At 35.8% G+C, this 25939-nt stretch overlaps 1 long non-coding RNA gene across 2 annotated transcripts; it reads left to right on the top strand.

The window, feature by feature from the left end:
• The first annotated feature begins 63 nt into the window (after positions 1-63).
• Positions 64-11732, top strand: LOC125754230 (uncharacterized). 2 transcript variants are annotated; one of them, XR_007407890.1, is made up of 3 exons: positions 64-420; positions 9737-9995; positions 10352-11732. It is a non-coding gene; the product is annotated as an uncharacterized LOC125754230 (long non-coding RNA). The 2 variants fall into 2 exon arrangements; XR_007407891.1 differs by lacking the exon at positions 10352-11732 and having other exon boundaries at positions 9737-10186.
• The last annotated feature ends 14207 nt before the right edge of the window (positions 11733-25939 follow it).

The raw sequence follows: 25939 nt of genomic DNA, 5'->3' as shown, positions 1-25939 counted from the left end.
TTAGGGGCCCACCTTACTCCACTATGACCTCATCTTTACTTATTACATCTGCAATAACTGCATTGCCAAATACAGCCATGTTCTGAGTCCCTGGGGTTAGGACTTTAAAATATGAATTTATGAAAGGACACATTTCAAGACATTGCTTTCCTTATCAGGGGATGACCCAGAACACACCTCGTTTTCCAACTCTTTTAGAGCATTGGTACAATTGAGCTGTTATATAACAAGTAAGCCTGTAAGTAGCCAGTCACCTACAGTGATTTAAGTTTATAAAGGATGGGAAAGAAGAAAGATTTGGAAGAATGATAGCCAATCAAATCTCAGAGAAGCAATGAATGACTCTCTGGACAGAAGAGTAAAAACTAGAGAGAGGAAAACAGAAGGATGAAGATGATAACACACTTAGAGAAAAAAAAGGTAACTTTGTTTAAAGAAAATGAAAACCTTATTTCTCTTTTCTCTTCCATTTAATTCATGAAGAGTGCAGAGAATAAAACTCATAGCCAAAGATAACTCATAGGTGGCAGAGACTTCTTCATGAATTAGAAAGAGTATCCTTAAGTGGAGCTCTGAAAAAGAGGATGACCTCTCGAAAATTAAAATAACCCATTGGCAAGGCGAAGGCCATCCCTACTTTGGGATGATGATAGTTATTTATAAATGGGTTCCCCTTTATGAATTGCGGAACTCAGTTCATTATTTTGCATATTTTGCTAATTAAAGTACTATGGTAAAAATGTGGACATATGTGGACATAATATGACTGTCTCATATCTCAGTTCTTACCAGGAGGAAATGAGGAATGTGTCAACAATAGTAGAGAATTTGTGGGAATGTAAATGAACACAGTCATTGCATTTCAAATTCAAAGCATAATATTTTCTGATTCGTAGTGTCCTACTGTGGCAATACCAAATTTGCCACAAACTTACTAGCTTAAGATAACACAAACTTACTATCTTATATTTCTATAAGTGAGAAGGCCAATGTTGGTCACTAAGCTAAAATCAAGGTGTCAAGAAGGCTGTATTCATTTCTGGTAGCTCTAAAGGAAAATTCATTTCCAGCATCTAGAGGCTGACGACACTCTTTGGTTTGCATCTCCCTTCCCCCATATCTGAAGCTAGCCACACTGCATCTCTCTGACCATTTTTTCTTAGCTGTGTCTCTCTTTGACCACAGCTTGGAAAGGTTCTCTGCTTTTAAGGACCACTGTGATTAAATGGAGCCCACCTGGATAACCAGTATCGTCTACATAACTCAGGGTATATACTCTTCATAATAATTGCAAAGTATCTTTTGCCATGGGAGGAAAGACATTCCCAGGTTCCAGAAGATGTGGACATCTTCAGAAGGTTTTTATTCTGCCTCCCTCATGACCACCCTTTCCTATTCTGGGACTACCTTCAAAATGGAAACTGTAGCTATCTATCAATATATTAACTACAGCATGTACTCATTCAATAAATATATATTGATCAATTTATTAGCATATATGAATGCATAACTTCTATAAAAATAATTCTGAAGTATCCTAACTAGGGTCATACCACGCCAAATATGGTATCGTTCTGAACAAGCCAAGCAATTGCTCTTCAGCAGATAAGAAGCAGCTGCAGATGCTAAGATGAGTTGAAGTATGCCTTATAAGCCAAATCAGAATTGTTTATCCTTGGGCAAAGCAAAGGGCAAATGGATGGTATAATAAACACAAACTAGGGCTTGGGGGATGAAAGGAGGGATGAGTAGGTTGAGAACAGAATATTTTTAGATCAGTGAAATTATTCTGTATGATACTATAATGGTGGGTACTTGTCAGTACACATTTGTCAAGACCCCCACAAATGTACAAAAACAACAATAAACCCTAATATCAACTATGGACTTTGGGTGGTAATGATGTGTCATGTAGGTTCACAGATAACAGCAAATGTACCACTTTGTATGGGATATTGATAGTGGAGAGCCTATATATGTGTTAGGGTAGGGGGTTTATGGGAACTCTCTACTTTCCACTTAGTTTTGCTGTGAATCTAAAACTTCTCTAAAAATTAAGTCTATTGATAACAAATAAATACAGAGATCAAAATGAGACACAAGTGTTCAAGCATGAGAAATGAGAATATATAATCATTTAAGAGTCTGACTTGGGAAAAAGAATTACTGGACCAATGCATCATTGTACGGTTCACCTGAAGTATCCTAAACAAATTTATCTTTGATTTTGGATGAAAATGGAAATGTCCAGAATAGTAGTCTGTATGTATAGAGAAGACTATAAAATGATAAGAGACAAAAGCAATGAACAGGAAGTGAAGACACCTGGTTCCAGCCTTGACTAGAACTACCATCAAGGCCACAGTGCTTGTGTCTTCACCTTTCTGGAGCACAGTCTCTTTGTGTGCAAATAAAGTACAGAGATTAATTTTAATGTCTCTTACAAAGATTAAAATTTACAATTCTTCAATGATAGTCTGCAGGCATAAACAATTGCTAGTATCATTACTAGTGAATAATTCTGGATGGTTCAGAGGGCAAAGGGTGGCATGTTCCCTTGATGTAGGAAGCAATCTGAGCCAAAAAAACAAAAAAAACAAAAAAACTAGATTTAAATCTTTGCTCTGCAATTTAACAATCTGTGTGACCTTTGGGTAAGCTACTTAGGATTTCTGACTCAGTTTCTTCATCTATATTATTACATAGGTAGTAAAAAATTATGTTATTGAGTTGCTATTAGAGATGCATGAGTGAGCAGAAATGAAAATAGATTCTAAATAATATTAATTGAATGCCTATTTATGTGACAAGTGGTGTTTTAAATGTATTTCATTTGTAAGGTTTCTTATTCTGCATGTCAGCTCAGTATAAATATGGACCATTATTGGCCCATCAAACATATGAGGAAATTGAAGTACAGACAGATTATACAGCTTTCCCAAGGCCACAAGGCCAGCAAGCAGACAGGGCTGGGATTGAACTCATGTGGTTCTCACCTGTTTATTAACAGGCTGGCAAAATTCCCCTTCCCCAGTTTCCATCCTTTTTCTCCTGTCTCAACCTTCCTAAAGCAATGGTTTGGGAAATTTAAAGAACTTCTACGTTGGCATGCACATAATCATTTTACAACTGTGGCTAATTCTATTCTATAGGATGCATACTATATACCTTCCATTTTGTAAAAAAAAAAAAAAGAATGTGTCAATGTATATTATTTTGTAAATTATTACTTCATCAGCATGTCATATTTGTGAACTCCTTGAAAAGATAATGTGCATTTATTGTGTGATAAATTTTTAGAATTGGAAAGAACCCTAGCAATCAGCTAAAGCCAACTGTAACTTACCATAGATACGGAAGCCAAGGTACAAAACTGTAAAATGTCCTGTCCAGGTGCGTAGGACAAATAAAAAAAGAGAACCGACTCTTTGAACCCTGTTATTAATATTTTCTATATATTAATCATTTGTCAAGACTGACACATTCTCAAATAGCATTATGTAACAAAGGAATCAATAAGTCAAGATCATATGATGTTAGAATACTAAAAAAGAAGAGGTTCTAACATCCTCTAGCTGACAAAATAACCCATTTTTCCCCACCTGCCATGTTTTATTAATGATGGACCAATAGCAATACTCATTCCATAGCTTAAAATCATGGAGAACCAGTGCAGTGATTATACTATGATTCAATTCATATATTTACCCTTATTTCATTATGATTTTTATTAACTCAGTCTTTCTCAGTATTGTTTGAATGTGAATGTTTATGGAGTACTTAAATTCAGGACTATTACTGGTTGCATTTCCGTTACCTTGTTTGTTCTTATGTTACAATTCTAATACTGCATGTTTTTATTTCATCAATAATTCATCCTTTTATGCATGCCTTTAACACAAAATCATAAAAATACACCTTTCCCGGGCTGGCCTGAATAGTTACAAACATACCTGGATGTGTACAATTCTAAAGTTTGTTCTTATACTATATTTACCCAAGAAGCTGAACAACTGTCTCTCAAGCAAACAATGTAATCTTTATCATCCTGACACAGGAGAATTAAATTCTTTTAAAGAGAACTCTAACAGGTACTAAATGTCAAGTACTTCAAAAACCCTTAAAAATCCAACTTCAACTAAAATCACCAAGAAACCTAATATTAAGATTTTATGTCTCTTAGAGCAAAATACCCAATAATTCTACCCAGCATATTAGCCAGAAAACTCAACCTGGGATTTCTAAAGTATCTTCAGTTTAAGAAGATCATTTAAATAAGTTCCTTTGTGCTTAAAAACCGATTTCCTCCTCCTTACAATCAAAATAATCGTGGCCTTAGCATTGGCTACTGTGGCCATCCAGACATTGATTTGTGCTGATATCACCACATTTCAGTTTTCAAACGTATGCTTGTCTCTAATACACTTTGCTTCTAGTCATTTCAATTCCATTATTTTCTGGTATGAGAAATCAGAATATATTATTGGCAGCCATGCATTCTAAGGAGATGCAATTGATTCTTAGGATAAAAGAACCTCCATCCAACACATTTTAGCATAGGCAGCTATTATGATCCACATTCCTGAGGACAGATGAAACCCGGGAAAGCTTCGATTTAGATTTAGATGTACATCTCAATGCTGCTGTAATGGTTTACCATAAATGTGCGTAGAAGATGAAATGCAAATAAATACAGCATTTAGGGCTGTTACTACAAAGGCAGGTGTAGGAAGATTGCCAAGTTTTTCTTAACTCAAGTTTTTTACTTTGCCTCAGTTAGCCAAATGAATGTTCCTGGGTTGGCTTCAGGTTTGTGGTGAGCTAGTATCTCACCAGGGAGAACGACTTAATATTCAGGCCCTGAAGGCTCTCTGACAGTCCTTCTGAACAATCTCTGAAGACTAGGCGGTATCTTTAATTGTGAACAAGCAAACATTAGTCTGGATCTTGTGAACAATTCAACAGATGAAATGAGACAGAAGTTTTCTCTGCAGGTGGGTTAACAGCTGCTGCCAAATACCTCTCCATCTTCGTATCTTGGAGCAAGCCTTACAGCAGATAGGTTGAATCATTTTCTCTGTCACGAAGCCTCAAGAACTGAAAAGTTCTGTTTCTCATGAAAAATGTGATTGATGCCAAAGGCTAGGCCCTTTGATTCTCTAAGAGACAAAGCTTTTGATCCCTTGAAACAATACCATTTTACTTCCTAAGATGTATTTAAGTTATCTCCTATTTTTTCTGAAGTTGAAATCATTGGAAAAATTAGCCCTCTAAATTTAATTGCCTATAATTTTGCTATCAAGACAGCCCATCAAAGTGCTCTACAAACAGAGGAGTGATTGAAAATGAGAGACAAGTGTCTAGCTATCTGCAAAACTAATTTGAGCACTAAATTAGAATCACCCTGTTTTGCTTTGCCTGGATCTCCTTCATTTGCATCTTGTGTACATACCACTCCCAAAATGCATATCTTTCTTTTCCACATCTCTTTAACATTATGTTAAATGATAATTCCAGGATGCATCTCCAGGGCTGAGCTTGCAATCAGTTTGATTTCACAGAACAAATCCTAACTGTAGGAAGTGAACAAAATTCAGTGATGTTGTTGATTTAAAGATCAATAAATATGTAGTTGAGGGGAAGAGGAAAGAGAAAAATGAGAATTAAAAAGTAACCTACCATTAATATATGCTTATTTAAGGACATTTTTGTGACTTTACAGAGTCCAATAAAGTAGTTGGCTGATTGTCCAATTTATCTTGTATCAGCCACAATTAGCCTCATGCCATCTTATTGGTAAAATTGCTTGTTCAATTTTCACTTTGTTTTTAAAGGAATTGCTCTTCCTGTTCCATAGGTACAACTTCAAATACTGATGTCAGTGTAAGGTTTTTTAACATACATGGGTTAAGAAATGGTATGTTACAATATGTTGTGCTGTGATCCAAGGGCCTCTTCTACTCTGGAATTTCATGTCAGCATTCACCTGGAATGGACTAGGACCATCGCACCACTTGATGTGTGGTCTTCCTCGTGTATTTTCACTGAAACAAGAGACGAGGCATGCACTAAAGGTGAACATACTGTAGTATTTTTCCAAGGAGGGAAATTTTTGGAAGTTATGAGCTTAATTCATCTACGAGCATGTCTAGCTAGGAAACTCTAATTCAATATAAGTCTTTGTATTACAGTGATCTGCCTTTTAATGAATCATTGAGAGAATGAAAACTGATGGTGTAATGACATATTGGGATGTTACTAAAATTGAAGAAAAAGTCTGTAACCCTTTTATTTACTAAAATTTTATATTCACAGAATATGAAAGCAATATGGATGATACAAAACATTAGATGATTCAGAAGAACTTTCCTATAATTTCTCTTGCTATAGGGAGAAAAACATAAAAAGGGAGATATAAAAATGCAGATAAAGAACATTTTTCTGAATCTGTGTTTATTATTTCAGTAAGAAAGTTAAAAACAAACACAGCAAAAACTACATATATATAAAGCTTGCAGGGTGAGAGGCCATTTGCAGCTGAAGACTGCATTTATACCCACATTTCTGTTTGCATTGCTTGCCCCTGCCTGGACTGAATGTACTTGCCACAGTTTGAGATGCAGGATTCTTATTAGGGGGTGCTCTTGGTTTTAAAACCTAAGTAGGGGAGAATTAGGCAGAAGTAGAAATTAGTTTGTAATTGAGTTCCAACAGAACCAACTCCACAGATAGTTCTTTAGTTGGAATGGGCCTTCAGAGTTGTTCTGGGTAAAGGGTGGGAGGTCTAAACTTTTAAACCCCATGTGGATCAGTCATTGGTTAAGGAGTCACCCCTAGAAAGAAGCTTGACCTTAGGCGAGGCAGTTTGGTTTTGTTCTTTTGTCTGCTTTTAACTGAAGGCCATCGTAAACAGAAATATCAGCTGAGAGTCATCACTCAGAACTACTAGCAATGAGGGGAGCAACTCCTACGCTACTCAAGAGGTCACCAGGAGAGGCCGTGACCCAGCATTTACCAGGGGCTTACCAGTTTTCTACAATGTGAATTCCTACAGATTTTCTAAGACTCTTGTAAAATATTACCGTACCTATGAAAACTTCCCTGATATCACATGAAGAAGTGACCATCCCTTTTTTTTAATGTAACTATTGAGTCTTATACAGACATATACCATTAAGCCTTCAAATTTTTTATTACTGTATTCCTTCAAGTATTGGTCTTTCCTACTATATTCTAAGCTGTTTGAAGACAGGGGCCATGTCTTTTTCATCTTTGTGTTTTTATTACCTAGCATATGACCAAACGCGTACAATGCAAAAAAAAAAAAAAAAAAAAGATCAGACTGCAACATGGGATTCTGAATCTGCTATTCCTTACTGATAAGCAATTAAGCTGGACCATTAAGAGTATACCATAGAAATAATAAATGGGGAAAATTTGTCTGTTGAAAATGGCATGCATTGAAGAGAACCAATAGGCCGTGCAAGTTACTTTCTAATGGCTCTTAAGTGTCCTATAAAGTAGGACGACAATTCATTTGACTGAATTGAGCAAAGAGTTGAACGCCTCCTATATGCCAGGGAGTGTGGTAACTATGTGGTAATAAGCAATGCAGAGGAATAAATATTTTTTTAGGTAGCATAACAGTGTCTATCTTCCAATTAGAGAAAAAGTGAGGGGCGTCTGGGTGGCTCAGTTGGTTAAGAGTCTGTCTTTGGCTCAGGTCATGATCTTGGAGTTCTGGGTTTGCACCCTGCATTGGGCTCCCAGCTCAGTGGGAAGTCTGCTTCTTCCTCTCTGTCCCTCCCCCCAACTCATGCTTGCTCTCTCTCTGACATAAATAAATAAATAAAATCTTTAATAAAAAAAGAAAAACAAAGTGAGGGTAAATTATGATAAAAGATAGGTATTATAAAACACTCTTATAAAATATAAATATAGAGTTTTCTTGTTGGAGGGAATTAAAAGAATAAGGTGTTATAACCAGTTAGGACTACAGGAGTCTTCATCAAGGTAGTGGCAGTTGAGGTTGGGCTTGATTTTTCACGAGTGAAGGGGATCAATTTTGGACTGTGTGCTAGTCCAAGTACTTTACCAAGAGGAAATTAAGTGTGGGAGAGATTTATTGGGCAAAATGCCTGTAAAAGTTAGAGGGGGAAAGTAGCAGGAGTAGGTAGATAAGGTCTTCAGAAAATGATGCAGATCATAAACCTAAGAAAGAGAGGGTAGGTCAAAAGATTGAGTAGGAAAAGCCTCACGTTGCAGGGAAACCCTGAGAAAGTCTTGGTCAGGCTAATGGAGAAGCCTCATAGGACAGTAGTAGTTACTGCCTGAGAGTAGCCTGGAAAGAGCATGCCCTTGGTGTGAAAATTGTCCTGGATCCCAAACGGGGACATCCAGAGAGAAACTCAAGCTCTTCCTTCACAGGAGATCTGAGAAGTGTATGTCCATGTACGTCAATGGTAGAAAGAGAATACATTTCAGGAGAAGGAATAATGTGGCTCAAGACATGGTGACACGAAGCTAAATTCTTTGGTCACCAATATCGTCATGCCCTATGAAACACCACTGCCCTCTATGCTAAGCAGTAGTGGCCAGCAACTTTCTAAGTTTAATTGTTATAGTATTTATTGCCTTGCTTTTTTTGTCAGTTCATTATACTTTCTGCTTTTTTTCTCTTGTACTAAAGAATAGGGCCATGTGTGTAACAGCCAAAATTGTGACCTTCTGAACAGAGTTGAAGAAAAGATAAATAAGATAAATGAAAGTCCATGGGCACTTTTTCCCCCTCCCAAATGGCATGCAGATAATATAGTACCTCTCACTTTCTTATCCCTATAGCTCATCATACTATGCCCCTCTCACCAAGAACATGAGACTCAGTTTCATTGCATGCTCTTTTCCAACGTGAAACACTTTTAGCGCTAAACAAGAATAGTTCCAAAATAGTTCACATATGGATATGTTGGTAAAATATTCATTGCTGCATCTGTGCTCTAGTATTTATCAACCTTCTGTAAAAAATCAGGTTTCGACAGGTGGTTTGTGTGTTCAACTGGAAATAGCTACTTTCCCTGAAAGACAATGAGAAGCACATGGAAGGATATTCTAATTATTCTTCATAAAAATTTCTTGGCAATAATTTATTTGTGTCAGTTTAAAGTAGCCCTGGTAATGCCAAGACTATGGTAACCTGACCGAGAGCACATACTGGGTGTTGAGATATTGTTATTTCCTTTGACTTCTTTGAAAACATACTCTTCACTCTTAAGGCTATGAAAACAGTCTCTAAAAAATGCTATGAATACCAATTGTATTGATGGAATGAGAGACTTTGCTCTCATAACAGCCTCCTGCATTCCAAAATAACTTTTGGGCTTGGCCCTCCTGATTATCTGTCAGCACCAGAATATGCTTTGGGAGGACAGACACAGATTCTCTTAACATTTTGACTTAATGAAGCAGAGATGACTGTACCCCACACTTCTAAAACAAAATCAGCAGGATGTCTAAACAAAGCAAGTGATTTCTGATATTGCATCTCCGGGTATCAGGTGATGGCCCAGAGCCTCTGAAGTGGGGAAAGGAAGAACTGATCATATGTTCCCACAGAAGAATGATGGGGGCTGGAGCAGAGAGGTATGCATGGCTATGTATAATCTGTAACCACCAAGTTTAGTATCTAGATCCTCACTGAGAATTTCTTTTTTTTTTAATTTTTATGTATTTATGATAGTCACACACAGAGAGAGAGAGAGAGAGAGAGAGAGAGAGAGACACAGGCAGAGGGAGAAGCAGGCTCCATGCACCGGGAGCCCGACGTGGGATTCGATCCCGGGTCTCCAGGATCGCGCCCTGGGCCAAAGGCAGGCGCTAAACCGCTGCACCACCCAGGGATCCCCTCACTGAGCATTTCAACATGTCTCCTGGCTTCCCTGATTAGGAAGTAAGGCAGAAATGGACTTATGGAGGACTGAAGATGATGGGGCAAGATGGTGTGTATGGAAGCGCCAAGGTGGTGAACTGCACAAAAACATTCTTCTCACACAGACATCTCAGAAATACAAAACAATTTACCATTAACAAGTATATGGGGGTAGAGGTAGGAAGTGAAAACAGGTGATGGCCCCTAAACAAATTCCATATATTGTATACTTTTAATTTATGTCAAGAAGTTTTGTTTCTATTTTGTTTTGTTTTGAATTTTGTTTTTAGCTATGTGTTTTGCTGTTCTTTGTAATAGTTGTTAATTCCAGGACCATTTACTAAAATTATACTTGATAGTAGAAAATACACAAATATCAGTCTATACATTGCAATGCTGGACACAGAGAATTCTGTACTTTTCTAGGAACACTGTTCACTTTCTAAGAGAAAACAGATCTCCCTCTGCTGTGATTTGAACTAAAGACCTTCTGATCCCCAGAGACCTGCTCCTTCACAAGACCTCAAAAGAGTTTACTTGGAATAAATGAATCTGATTAATCTAATTTATATCAAAAATAGCACAGATGTGCCCTGCATTTTTAGGGGAAGGATGAATCAGCAGTCCTGTCCATCATAATGGCTGCATTTTTTAGGCTTTCAAACACAGAGACGATCTTTGCTTACTGAGGGATAAGTCCTGCTAATTGCATGGCATCTCTTAGGATTTGGGTCAAAATAAACAGTCTATTTTTCTGACTTTTTAAAGAGAAGCTATGATCTTGTTTCCATGCTTCTCTACCTTGCCTTGTCCTGACCTATAAAAATAACTTTGACAGAACAAAGAACTAGAACTAAATAGATTGTTTGTGAGAACGTCCTATGAATAGTTGTATTTCCCCATACTTTGATTTTTCCTCTTAAGATTTGTATATATTATTCTGTTTTACATTTCCATTCTCACATCTGCTTTTCTGAGTGGCCACTGCCTTTAGAAGCATCAATATATAACCATAGAATATAAAGTTTTATACTACATTCAACTTTGATATATTTTGAATAAGGAGCCCTTCTCTTAATTGCACACTTACCATTTCATGAATGTAGTTATCCTCTTCGCTGACTGACCTATTATCCACCACCACCACCTTCACCATCATTATCACAACCTCCCCAATTTCTCTATTTTCATTTTATCCTTTGTATACTTCTTCCTTTACATAACTTTTGTCTTGTTCACGCTTTTGAACTTTAAGGCTTTCACACCAAACTGACAAACTGATTTACGTTCCATTTTGAAAAGCAAATTTATATCCCTGTCTTTTGTGATTCCCTTTCTGGCTTAATATGCACAGGTCTAAAAACAGCTCTACAATTAAATTAAGAATATTAAAATATTTTTCATTGGGAAAATTTTTTCATCTCCAACTCTGATCTATAACAAAACAGATACCAAGGAAGGGGTATAATTCTTTTGATAGTGGTCCTTTTTAATGCTGAACTAAAGAAGGGAAGTGAAGGAGATGATAAAGCACTCAGCAACTCAAAGAAAGAGAAACTAAGTGCAAGGAGTATTCAAATGAAGGATAAGTCAGTTCCAGTCAGGAACATCAAGAAGAGCCTCCTGATGTTGCTCTATTTTGGTTTGATCATTGATGAATAGATAGGGTTCAAGTGCAAGACACGTGTAGCACTTGGCCAGCTTCAGATTTCTTAAAGCTGCTGACAGATGATATTCTCAAAGAGAAATGTGTACCAGAGTCAAAAGGTGGAACAAATCAGAATGGTAAGCAGTATTAATCAGCAGTCCTACTCAGGATGCCCAGACACATAAATAAATTGTGATTGCTGAGTGCCACGTGACTTTTTGAGACTGTAAGTAGTTCTTTTAAAAAAATTTTTTTTTATTGGAGTTCAACTTGCTAACATAGAGCATAACACCCAAGTGCTCATCCCATCAAGTGTCCCCCACTCAGTGCCTGTCACCCAGTCACCCCAACCCCCGCCCACCTCTCTTTCCATTACCCCTTGTTCGTTTCCCAGACTTAGGAGTCTCTCATATTTTGTCTCCCTCACTGATATTTTCACTCTTTTTCTCACCTTTCCCCTTTATTCCCTTTCACTGTTTTTTATATTCCCCAAATGAATGAGACCGTATAATGTTTGTCCTTCTCTGATTGACTTACTTCACTCAGCATAATACCCTCCAGTTCCATTTGCCTTCAAGCAAATGGTGGGTATTTGTCGTTTCTAATGGCTGAGGAATATTTCATTGTATACATAGACCACAGCTTCTTATCCATTCATCTTTTGATGGACACAGAGGCTCCTTCCACAGTTTGGCTATTGTGGACATTGCTGCTAGAAACATCAGGGTGCAGGTGTCCTGGCGTTTCACTGCATCTGTATCTTCGGGGTAAATCCCCAACAGTGCATTGCTAGGTTGTAGGGCAGATCTATTTTTAACTCTTTGAGGAACCTCCACACAGTTTTCCAGAGTGGCTGCACCAGTTCACATTCCCACCAACAGTGTAAGAGGGTTCCCCTTTCTCCACATCCTCTCCAACATTTGTTGTTCCTGTCTTGTTACTTTTCACCATTCTCACTGGTGTGAAGTGGTATCTCATTGTGGTTTTGATTTGTATTTCCCTGACGGCAAGTGATGTGGAGCATTTTCTCATGTGCTTGTTGGCCATGTCAATGTCTTCTTTGGTGAAATTTCTGTTCATGTCTTTTGCCCATTTCATGATTAGATTGTTTCTTTGCTGTTGAGTTTAATAAGTTCTTTATAGATCTTGGATACTAGCCCTTTATCTGATACGTCATTTGCAAATATCTTCTCCTATTCTCTAGGTTGTCTTCTGGTTTTGTGGACTGTTTCTTTTGATGTGCAGAAGCTTTTTATCTTGATTAAATCCAATAGTTGATTTTTGCTTTTGTTTCTCTTGCCTTCATGGATGTATTTTGCAAGAAATTGCTATGGCCAAGTTCAAAAAGGGTGTTGCCTGTGTTCTCCTCTAGGATTTTGATGGATTCTTGTCTCATATTTAGATCTTTCATCGATTTTGAGTTTATTTTTGTGTATGGTGTAAGAGAATGTTCTAGTTTCACTCTTCTGCATGGGCTGTCCAGTTTTCCCAGCACCATTTATTGAAGAGACTGTCCTTTTCCCAGTGGATAGTCTTTCCTGCTTTGTCGAGTATTGGTTAACCATAGAGCTGAGGGCCCATTTCTGGGTTCTCTGTTCTGTTCCATTGATCTATGAGTCTGTTTTTGAGCCAGTACCACATTGTCTTGATGACCACAGCTTTGTAGTACAACCTGAAATCTGGCATTGTGATGCCCCCCAGCTCTGGTTTTCTAATATTCCCCTGGCTATTTGGGGTCTTTTCTGATTCCACCCAAATATTAAGATGATTTGTTCCAACTTTCTGAAGAAAGTCCATGGTATTTTGATAGGGATTGCATTAAATGTGTAAATTGCCCTGGGTAGCATAGACATGTTCACAATATTAATTCTTCCAATCCATGAACATGAAATATTTTTCCATCTCTTTGTGTCTTCCTCAATTTCTTTCAGAAATGTTCTGTAGTGTTTAGAGTATACATCCTTTACCTCTTTGGTTAGGTTTATTCCTAGGTATCTTATGCTTTTGAGTGCAATTGTAAATGAGACTGACTCCCTAATTTCTCTTTCTTCAGTCTCATTGTTAGTGTATAGAAATGCCACTGACTTCTGGGCACCGATTTTGTATCCTGCCACACTGCCGAATTTGCAATCTTGGGGTAGAGTCTTGGGTTTTCTATGTACAGCATCATGTCATCTGCAAAGAGGGAGAGTTTGATTTCTACCTTGCCAATTTGAATGCCTTTTATTTCTTTTTGTTGCCTGATTGCTGAGGCTAGGACTTCTAGTACTATGTTGAATAGCAGTGGTGAGAGTGGACATCCCTGCCGTGTCCCTGATCTTAGGGGAAAGGCTCCCAGTGTTTCCCCATTGAGAATGATATTTGCTGTGAGCTTTTCATAGATGGCTTTTAAGATGCTGAGGAATGTTCCCTCTATCCCTACACTCTGAAGAGTTTTGATCAGGAATGGCTGCTGTATTTTGTCAAATGTTTTCTCTGCATCCATTGAGGAAATTATATGGTTCTTGTTTTTTCTCTTGTTGATTAGATCTATCACATTGATTGCTTTATGAGTGTTGAACCAGCCTTGCATCCCGGGGATAAATCCCACTTGGTCATGGTGAATAATCTTCTTAATGTATTGTTGGATCCTATTGGCTAGTATCTTGTTGAGAATTTTTGCATCCATGTTCATCAGGGATATTGGTCTATAATTCTCCTTTTTGGTTGGGTCTTTGTCTGGTTTTGGAATTAAGGTGATGTTGGCCTCATAGAACGAGTTTGGAAGTATTCCATCCCTTTCTTTCGGAACAGCTTTAGTAGAATAGGTATTGTTTCTTCTTTAAATGTTTGACAGAATTCCCCTGGGAAGCCATCTGGCCCTGGACTTTTGTGTCTTGGGAGGTTTTTGATGACTGCTTCAATATCCTCCCTGGTTATCGGCCTGTTCAGGTTTTCTATTTCTTGTTCCAGTTTTGGTAGTTTGTGGTTTTCCAGAAATGCATCCGTTTCTTCTAGATTGCCTAATGTATTGGTGTATAGCTGCTCATAATATGTTTTTAAAATAATTTGTATTTCCTTGGTATTGGTTGTGATCTCCTTTTTCATTCGTGATTTTATTAATTAGAGTCTTTTCTCTTTTGTTTTTAATAAGGCTGGCTAATGGTTTATCTATCTTATGAATTCTTTCAAAGAACAAACTCCTGGTTTTGTTGATGTGTTCTACAGTTCTTCTGGTCTCTATTTCATTGAGTTCTGCGTGAATCTTTATTAACTCTCTTCTTCTGCTGGGTGTAGGTTTTATTTGTTGTTCTTTCTCCAGTTCCTTAGGTGCAAGGTTAGCTTGTGTATTTTGAGTTTTTTCCAGTTCTTTTTGAGGGATGCTTGTATTGCAACGTATTTCACTCTCAGGACTGCTTTTACTGTATCCCAAAGATTTTGAATGATTGTATCTTCATTCTCATTAGTTTCCATGAATCTTTTAAATTCTTCTCTAATTTCCTGGTTGACCCTTTCATCTTTTAGCAGGATGCTCTTTAACCTCCATGTGTTTGAATTTCTTCCAAATTTCTTCTTGTGTTTGAGTTCTAGTTTCAAAGCATTATGGTCTGAAAATATTCAGGGGACAATCCTAATCTTTTGGTATCAGTTAAGACCTGATTTGTGACCCAGTATGTGGTCTATTCTGGAGAAAGTTCCATGTACACTTGAGAAGAATGTGTATTCAGTTGCGTTTGGATGTAGAGTTTTGTAAATATCTGTGAAATCCATCTGGTCCAGTGTATCATTTAAAGCTCTAGTTTCTTTGAAGATGTTGTCTTAGAATTTCTGTCATTTGTAGAAAGCACCATGTTGAAGTCTCCCTGTATGTGTATTATTATCTAAGTATGTCTTAACTTTGGTTATTAATTGATTGATATACCTGGTAGCTCCCACATTAGGGGCATAAATATTCATGATTGTTAGGTCCTCTTGTTGGATAGATCCTTTAAGTATGATATAGTGTCCCACTTCATCTCTTACTACAGACTTTGGGATAAACTTTAATTTATCTGACTTGAGGATTGCTACCCCTGCTTACTTTTAAGGACCATCTGAATGGTAAATGGGTCTCCAACCTTTTATTTTCAGGCTGTAGGTATCCTTAGGTCTAAAATGAATCTCTTGCAGATAGCAAATAGGTGGGTCTTGCTCTTTTATCCAGTCTGAAATCCTGTGCCTTTTGATGGGATCACTAAGCCCATTCACATTCAGAGTTACTATTGAAAGATATGAATTTAGTGTCATCATTATACCTATTCAGTCCCTGTTTTTGTATTGTTTCCTTGGACTTCCTCTTTCTTTTACAGAGTCCCCCTTAATATTTCTTGCAGAGCTGGTTTGGTGGTCACATACTCTTTCAGTTCCTGCCTGTCTTGGAAGCTCTTTATCTCTCCTTCCATTTTGAATGAGAGCCTTGCTGGATAAAGTATTCTTGGCTGCATGGTCTTCTCACTTAGGACCCTGAATATATCTTGCCAGCCCTTTCTGGCCTGCCAGGTCTCTGTGGAGAGGTCTGCTGTTAATCTAATATTTCTCCCCATATAAGTTAGGGATCTCTTGTCTCTTGCTGCTTTATTTAAGGATTTTTTTCTTTATCTTTGGAATTTGCAAGTTTCACTATTAAATATTGAGGTGTTGAATGATTTTTATTGATTTTAGTGGGGTCTCTATCTCCTGGATCTGAATGCCTGTTTCCCTCCCCAAGTTAGGAAAGTTCTCATCTATGATTTGCTCAAATACACTTTCCGGACCTCTGTCCCTTTCATGCCCTCTGGAACTCCAATTAAACATAGATTTTTCCTTCTGTGGCCATCATTTATTTCCCTTAACCTTTCCTCATGGTCTTTTAATTGTACTTCTCTTTTTCCACAGCTTCCTTCTTTGCCATCAACTTGTCTTCTATGTCACTCACTCTTTCTTCTACCTTATTAACCCTCTTAGTTAGGACCTCCAGTTTGGATTGCATCTCATTTAATTGATTTTTAATTTCAGCCTGATTAGATCTAAATTCTGCAGTCATGAAGTCTCTTGAATCCTTTATGCTTTTCTCCAGAGCCACCAGTAGCTTTATAATTGTGCTTCTGAATTGGCTTTCTGACATTAAATTGTAATCCAAATTCTGTAACTCTATGGGAGAGAGTACTGTTTCTGACTTTTTCTTTTGTGGTAAGTTCTTCTTTCTAGTCATTTTGCTCAGTGCAGAGTGGCTAAAAATGAGTTGTACTTATTAGAAGGCCAAACTCTTCTCTCTGTAGCATTCCAACTGTTCTCTCTTTAAATCTCAGGCCAAATTTTTAGGTTTTCAGGATGATTTGAAAGTTATCTAGGTATGGTGGTGGGGACAGTTGACCTGGGGACCCTAGTCTTCCGCCATCTTGCCCCGCCCTCTCAACTGTAGGCAGTTCTTATCTGAACTTAGGTTTAAAGCAGAATTAAATTGCATGACCTTAGAACTTATCACTTTTTTTTTTTTTTCTTTTGTGGCTTTCTCCTCTTTTCCATTTTAAAAGATATTTTAGAATGTCATTAATTATTCTAAAGCTTGATAAATATTATAATTTAATCCCATTCTTTTATTAGGCACACATGTAGAGTACTGAATGTATTTCTGATTATCTCAATAGAAATACAGTGAAATAAGTGGTAAGAAAATTAGTGTAAGTAAGTTAAACAAATGTACTTCAGACTATTCTTTATAAAATAATGGTTCTATATTTCTCTGACAAAACACATACATGTATTATCTCTGGAAAATTTTGTTCTAAAGTTGAAATTATAGTCCTTGGTATTTGGTATTTGTTTCATATTTTCCAAAGGAACCTGGAAGAATTTAGGCAGACTGTTTCTTTTTCTTTTATTTATCAAAGAAATTATTTACTTTTTATCTCTTGGGAAAAGAAGAAATACAAGGAAAATGAGGAAAAACTCAAATCATCAGCAACAAAAAGAGAAAATAAAAAATGTGAATTATATCTTAATAAAATTAGTATAAAAATCACAATTTATGATATTACAGAAGTGTTTAAAGCATAGATTTAAAATTATCTTTCATCAAATCAGAAGAAAATTACAAATGCTTTCTTAAACCAATTAATAGTGCCTTAGTTTTCAAAATCTTAATTTTTGAGGAAAAAAAACACCTAATAATTTGTCCTTATATAATATCAAAATATGGCACTTTGGTATGTTGGAAAACAGTGTTTATAATTTCAGCTGAGAAGGAATCAACCCTATTTTACTTGTAATACACAGTTTGACAACTGTCTGTGTTACCATGAAAATGAAAGCATGTAGTTTCTTTCTGTTTTCTGAGAGAACAGTTCTCTTACTCCAGGATGACAGATCTCAGCAGCAATACTATAACCTTCTATTAGTTAAAAATTATGGAATTCCAGTGTCTAGCACTTACTACCTGAGATAACTGGAAATTTAATGCCTATTTCTTATGATTGCTGTGAGAATATGAGAGTTAATATATAAGCAAGAAGGTAGGTGGAATAAAAATGGATTCACTCTCCACCTATTCCACCATCACTTACAACTTTAGGACTCATATATCTGACCTACATGAGAAGGCATGATTAAACTAAAGGGGTAAGTAAACTTAAAACTCAGAAGGAGTTCTTACTATATTCATCAAAAATTCATCATAAAAAACAAAGAAAGGCTGCAGAAATATGTCAGATTAAAGGATACTAAAGAGACTTAAATGCAATATGTGTCAATTAGACTGAATCTTGCGCTAGATGGGAAAAATTCTCACAAATTATTACCATTGGTTCAATTAACAAAGTTGGAAAATGACAAATTAGTGCATCATCATTTACTATATTAGAGTTAGATAACTGTACTGTGGCTTTTTTAAAAAGAATATAATTATTTTTAGGAAATACACATTGGATTTTTTAGGAATAAACAACTATAATATATGTAGTTTCATCTTAAATGATTCAGGAGAAAATGTGTGTGTGTGTGTGTGTGTGTGTGTGTGTGTGTTAGAGAGAGAGGGGAAGAAAGACAGAAAATGATAAGGCAAATAAAGAAGGAAAGAATAAATAATAATAGACAAATCTGGATAAAAGATAAATGGTTATTTTTTCCTACCTTATTCTTACAACTTTTCTGTAATTTTGAAATTATTTGCAAATAAAAAAATAAAATAAAAGCAGAGTAATTTCTAGGAAACATGTTATATATATTTTAAAAAAGTACTAAAGGAATTCTTTCAAAAGAAGAAAATTATTTGAGGTGAAATCACAGAAGAAACTTTTCCCAGATGAAATTAAGGAAAGAATGAAGAGCAAGAGAAAGTATAAATATGTAGATAAAAATAAATAACTATTAGCTATATCAAATAAAAGAATATTATCCAGATTATTTCAAAGTATATGTGGAATTAAATACATGATAATAATAACACAAAAGTTTTCTAAGATTCTTTCACCTTGATACATGAAGTAGTAAAGGTAATAATTCACATAGAATCTATTATGCCAAGAATGAATATTTTAATCTATGGTTACAAATGATAGAAGATATAAAATAAAATAACATGTAACTAATAAGTAAGAGAAGTAAATAGGATTATAAAATTATTTGCATAAATCTGAAATAAGGCAAAAAAGGAAATTAAAAAAACAGTTTATCAAATATAAAACAAATAATAAGGTGGTAGATGTAAATCCCTAATATTATCAATTACACTAAATGGAAATAAACATATGTCCGTGTTTCCTTAGACCTATTAGTATGGTGGATCCTATTAATATACTTTCTTAATATTGTAACATCCTTGCATTTTTTTTAAGGATTGTATTTTCATCTGAGAGACAGCATGTACAGAGGGCGAAGGGCAGAGGGAGAAGCAGACTTCCTGCTGAGCAGGGAGCCAGATGTGGGGCTCTATCCTGGGATCTAGGATTGTGACCAGAGCAGAAGGCAGACTCTTAACTGACTGAGCCACCCAGGTGCCCTCATCCTTTCATTCTTGGTATAAATCCCACTTAGCTCTTGGCAGGTTTTTTTTGTTTTGTTTTGTTTTGGTTTGGTTTTTTTGTGGGGATTGTTTATTTTTACTGTAGCAGTAGGGTCTTAATAATTTAGTTAGGAATTTTATCAATTACACCCTTTCAATATGTTTTTATTTTGTTTTTATGTTTGAAGGATTTTTTTTTCTGGGTATAGGCAATTACTTTTTTCAGCTTACTGATGATGTCAAACCTCTGTCTTCTTGTTTTCAGTTTTGGTTGAGGAGAAGTTGGTAATTTCATTGTATCTCCTGTGATGGTAATGTGTTTCTCATCTACCAAACCACCCTGCAACTCCTACCCTCACTGATTTTATATTTTATTTATGGTCTTTGATTTCTATTAAATATCCCATGAGGTACCTGTGGTTTTCTTTAGATTTATTTCGCTTAGAGTTAATAAAACTTGAATCTGTGGCTTGAAGTCTTTCATCTCTCATTTAGACAATCTGTGTCAGTATCTCTGCAAACATTGTTTTGGCCCAATTTTTATCTTCTTATTTTGGGACTACATAATAACTTCTTCATTTTCCTATTTGTCTCTAATGGCCTTTGTATATGTTCCATTCTTCTTTTCTCTCTCTCCAGACTTTATTCTGAAGATTTTATGTAGACCTTATTATTCTACCTTAGTAGTACCCACCTCCTATATGTCTAATATATTGGTAAAACCATCTATTAACTCCCTAGTTTCTTTTTTTAAGGTTTTATTTATTTATGAGAGACATAGGGAGAGAGAGGTAGAGACATAGGCAGAGGGAGAAGTAGGCTCTTCGCAGGAAGCCCTATGCAGAACTTGATCCTGACCTCAGGATCACATCTTGAGATGAAGGCAGATGCTCAACCACTGAGCTACCCAGGGATCCCTAACTTCTTAGTTTCAATTATTGCATTTTCAGTTAAGAATTTTCATTTGATTCTTTTTAATGAATCAAATTCTCTGGTGACAATTTTCCTCTTGTCATTTTTTAAAAATTATTAATCAAAGTTTTATAAAAAACCTGTGCCTCATAATTCTACTAGGTCAGCTCTAGGTCTGTTTCTATTTTTGTTTAACTTTTAGGGGTTTGGTCATTTTTTTCCCCTGTCTTTTGGATTTTAACTGAATGCTGGGTTTGCCATATTAAAAAAAAAAAAAAACCTGCAGATTCTATTCTATGTTATATTGTTCCAGAAAAGATGTACTTTATTTTGGCAGATAATCAAAATAGAGAAAAATCATAGACTGGAATTGGGGTAATGTGAAACTTGAGGATTTTTATATTTCCTGTTCATCTTACTTCTATGCTATATTTCTAACTGAAAGTTTCATGCATTTTCCACAGTACTTCTCCACTGAAAATCCTAAACTCGATTTTTTTCATCCCTCCAGCAGTACAGACCTGTTAGTAGCCCTGCTTTACTTCTCAGCAACTATACTGCCTCTTTCTTCATCTTACAAATCTCCATATGCCTTGAAAGGAAAAGCATTTGATAATACCAGTGGTTTCCCTATTTCTCCTGAATTTTGGTGCTTCAAACATGGCTATTTTGAAATACCTAAACACCACATTTTGTCTCACCAGTACTATGACTCTATCAAAAATTCTGCACAGTTTTCTAGTTTCTTATTTACTGTTTCCTGCTCAGCTTTTTGACTTTTTGGTTTCACACCATTTACTTATCAGAAAATACTTTCAGGCAAAACATGGCTTCCCTACTTGTACTAGTTTGTTAGGAGTATTATAACAAAGTATCACAAATGAGGTGGTTTAACCAACAGAAATTTATTCTCTTACAATCTTATACACCAAGAGTCAAGTGTTGAAAGGGTTAGTTCCTTCTGAGGGCTGTGAGAAAAGGATCCATTCAAGACCTCTCTCTTCGTTTCTGGTGGTTTACTGGCAATCTTAAGTGTCCCTTGGCTTGTGCATATATAAACCCCAGTCTCTGCTTCATGTTCATATAGTATTCTCCCTCTATGTCTCCAAATTTCTCCTCCTTCCAAGGATACCAGTCATATTAGATTAGACCTACTTACTCCAATATGAACTCTTAATTTAATGATACCTGCAATGACCATATTTCCAAATAAAGTCACATTCTGAAGCATTGAAGATAAGTAGCTTAACATATGAATTGGGAAGAGGTGCACAATTCAACACATACTATCATCAAAGCTCTGGGTTCTTTATTCCTATTTACTTGAGTAGGTATTTAATGTCTCCAAACAAGTATTTTTCATTCCATTCAATTTTTCTAATTGTCTTGCCAGAATGATTGGTCAATAATGTTCACAATGGAAGTCTCAGGTTTAATTTAAAATCAGTAATTAATCATAGAAATATCATATCCTCAAGCTTCTCTGTGAGTTTTCCTAGTTTAGACTAGGCAAAGAATTGAGGACATCTGTCCCAATATCTCCATTTTACTTGATAATCCTTCCACTGCCTTCTGAATTTTACTTACCTGTGTTAATTTAAGGGCCATATGGGGACACCTGAGCGGCTCAGGGTTGAGCATCTGCCTTAGGCTCAGGGCATGATTCCAGGGTTGGGTACTGAGTTCTGCATTGGGCTCCCTAAAGGGAGCTTGCTTCTCCCTCTGCCTATGTCTCTGTCTCTCTCTGTCTCTCATGAATAAATAAAATCTTTAAAAAAAATTAGGGCCATATGGAAGGGTGCTGTATGATGATCAGAGAGAAAGGAAACTGACCAAAATGGCAACTTAGAGGGTCTCTATCTGTTGCTTGTCCTTCACACTGTGTATTTGCAGAAAAAGGATATGTTTTCTAGTTACAAATGAAGTATAAATGTTAAGGCTATAAAAAGTGAGTGACAGCTAGAAAGCGTTCCAAAATTCATCTAGGAGTTGTGTGACTAAAGATTTTGAAACCGTTTACAATTTTTATCATGAGAGCAATAAATAGTAAACAATGTCATCTGAAGCAGATATAACAAAGACAACAAAGGATTCCCACAACATAGCAAAAAACTCCATTTTAAATTCTAAAACAGCATTATCATGGCTGTCATATATAAGTGATAAAAGGATTGGATCCACCTGTCTCCTAATTTTTCATATTTCATTTGGTTCTATCAGTAACAAGTCTTTTAAATTTGTTGTATTTAAAGGAAATCATTGTAATACAACTATATGTTTAAGTCCTCGTAACAAATTCTTCTCTTGTGGGAATTGATCTAGATGTTTTTCAAGAGGTAAGCCTAATTCCTATAATATCAGTGCTTGATATGTTACTGCCTTTCCCATTTTCCTTTTTCTCACACGTAAATTTGCTTTTCTAAAGACTCCATATTCAGTTGATTTATGCTTCACGCTGAACAAAGATGTATTGAAGTGCTTAAGAAGTCAGTTTTTGATAGGATAGACTAGCTTTAAAACTAAACTATGGGAGAGAAGGAAGATGACAGAGTAGGAAAATCCCAAGCTCACCTCATACCACAGACACACCACTGATGTAATGGCTACACTTCTGCAACTGACTCTAGAAACAACCTGAAGACTGCCAGAATAGATCTTTCACAGCTAGTCACAGAGAGAAGGCCGCATTGGAAAGGATAGGAGGGGTGGAGATGCAATTGAGAACCAAACCTTCAGTAGGACTAACCATAAATAGGAGGAACATCACATACATGGAGAAGTAACAGTATCAGGCCTTATACAAGGCACCCCCCAGCCCTAGGAACCCACATTGGGAAGATGATAAGAAATAACAAGTGTTGATGGATCTTTAGAGAAAAGGGAATCCTTGTACACTATTGGTGTGGAAGACAATGTGAAACTGTCTTCAAAAAATTAAAAATAGAAATATCATACAATCTAGTAATTGCACTGCTAGAAAACAAAAACACTCATTTAAAAAGATATACACATATGTTTATTGCAACATTTACAATAGACAAAATATGAAAATAACCTAAGCATCCAAGAATAGATGAATGGATTAAAAAAATGTAGTATTTATGTATTTATATACAATGGAATGATACTCAGTCATAAAAAAAAATAAGATTTTGCCATTTGATACAACATGAATGGACCCAGAGGGTATTATGTTAAGTGAAATAAGTCAGACAGAGAAAGACAAATACCATATGATTTCATTTACATATGGTATCTAAAAAACAAAACAAACAAGCAAAAACCAGAAACAGATTCATAAATACACAGAACAAACTGGTGATTGTGAGAAGGGACATGGGTAAAGGTTGGCTGAAATAGGTGAAGAAGATTAAGAACTACAATTTCCAGCTACTTAAAAAAAAATAATGAAATAAAATAAGATAAAATAAAATCTGTCAGGCAACCAAAAAAACCTAACCATAATATAAATTCTGAGTGAGATCATGGATAAGATTCTTTCCATTCCATGCTTCAATATCTAGGAATAACCATATCTCACAGACTTGTTAGAAAGATTAAAGAAGGCAATGTAAGTAAAGTTCTAGGTAAAGTGCTTCCTACACTTTAATGACTAAATGAGTTATTATTATTAATGAACAGATATAGCTTGAACCACATTTCCTACTACATTACAGGATGAATCCTCTATTCCAGACACATGAGTTTTCTAAATCTCCAAATATACACACCTACACACATATATATATACACTTACACATATTTGTGTGTATATGCATGTACATATATATATATATATACACACACACACATATATGTATGTAGGTACTTATTCATTGAACTTCAGTGAATTTAATTGAATTGGGGAAAAAAAATAAAAGGCTTACCATAGCTAAAAGTTAAAGATTTTAAGGTTGTCTAAAATGATTAAGAGAAAAGCAGATTATTAAAGCTTTAGGGATTGTTAATCTCCACAGGAGGAATGGAGAGGAAGTAGGGTTAGGAATGTCATGCTGAGACAATATTTTATAATAAAGTCTTCAGTTCCACTGACTTTATTGTGTGATTCATTTTTTATACAAGCATAGATTCTTAAATGTTATATTATTCCTAATATTTGATATACCATCAATAATGTATTATATAAAGGCTATTCTTGTTTTATTCACCATTATTTTAAGAAATTTGCTGAATCCTAAAATATTTTATTTCTTATCTTCTTTTATCTAAAAAATGGATTTGAGGCAGGAATCCTATAACATAACGAAATAGAATGGACTAAGTTTTGATTAATAAATCTCCTGGGAACCTGTTCTGAAATGAAAGCCATTTAATATACTGAAGAATGGATTTAAGTGAGGGCAGTGAGAGAACTACAAATAATTTCTTGCTTGTTACAATTATTTTACAAAGGAAAGATATTACTGAGAAACAGTTTTGAATACAGTTATATACACATTCATTACTGATATACTTAAGATTCTTATGGATCTATGATCAAAAATATTGGTTTCAAACATCTTCTATATGGTGTTCTCAATTATGTGGAGAGAGAAAAAGAAGGCATAGTGAAGCAAGTATATCAGCTAATGGTTTTTCATTGATCAGTGATCTCGCCAAATTTAGCTTCCCAGCTCCCACTCCAGGAACTTCTTGACATATAATATTAACATTTCTGTTTCATTCTTGCCTACTAATAATAGTGGTAACTATTCTAATGATAACTGTTCTTTAAAAAGATTTAATAGTATTTACTCTAGACAGAGGCTTCCTAGTTTCCTTTACTTATGGACATTTCAAAACACATATACCTCCTTCCTGTATTTACCTTCAATTTATTCATCCTGCTGGTCTCTGTGGCATCCGCTTTTTCTTCCCTCTAATACTAAGCACGAGTGCAATTCTCAAGTGTGACACAAAATATACCACATTAATTTTTCCTTTCACCCTCCTATCACCATTCTACTTGTAAATTATCTCCCTACACTACAGCCCATATTATTTTTGAAGTTTGTGTCATTAATCCCAAGTAATAATCAATTTGTTTATTATATATTATTTATTACAGCTCCATGGCTAGATATAGCATACTGTAACACAGAGAGAGTAATTTGTATGGAATTTGATGCCTACAGCATCATCAAAAGCAGGTAAGACAAGATAGTCCCTCATTGGTCCTAGACCCAGCCTTTTACCTGAGATTACTGAAAGAAAATGAGAAGGTTCAGCTCAGGGTCAGTGTTGTCAACATGGAGAGAAGAGCAGGAAGCAATAAATGTTCCACAACTGGAGCATAAATAGTGAATATTTTATTAGCTTCCTACATTCAAATGTGGTCTATCATTTCTGACCCATGAAAATTACTGATTGGCAATAAAGATCTTCTTTGATGTGTTTTTTCTTTTGACCTACTTATGGAAGATGCTTATCTAACCCTGACACACCACTTCTCCTCCCT

The sequence above is a fragment of the Canis lupus genome, chromosome 33 (genome assembly GCF_003254725.2).
Source record: "Canis lupus dingo isolate Sandy chromosome 33, ASM325472v2, whole genome shotgun sequence".
NCBI classification, from domain to species: Eukaryota; Metazoa; Chordata; class Mammalia; order Carnivora; family Canidae; genus Canis; species Canis lupus.
This window is presented reverse-complemented; position numbering and strand designations above follow the sequence as displayed.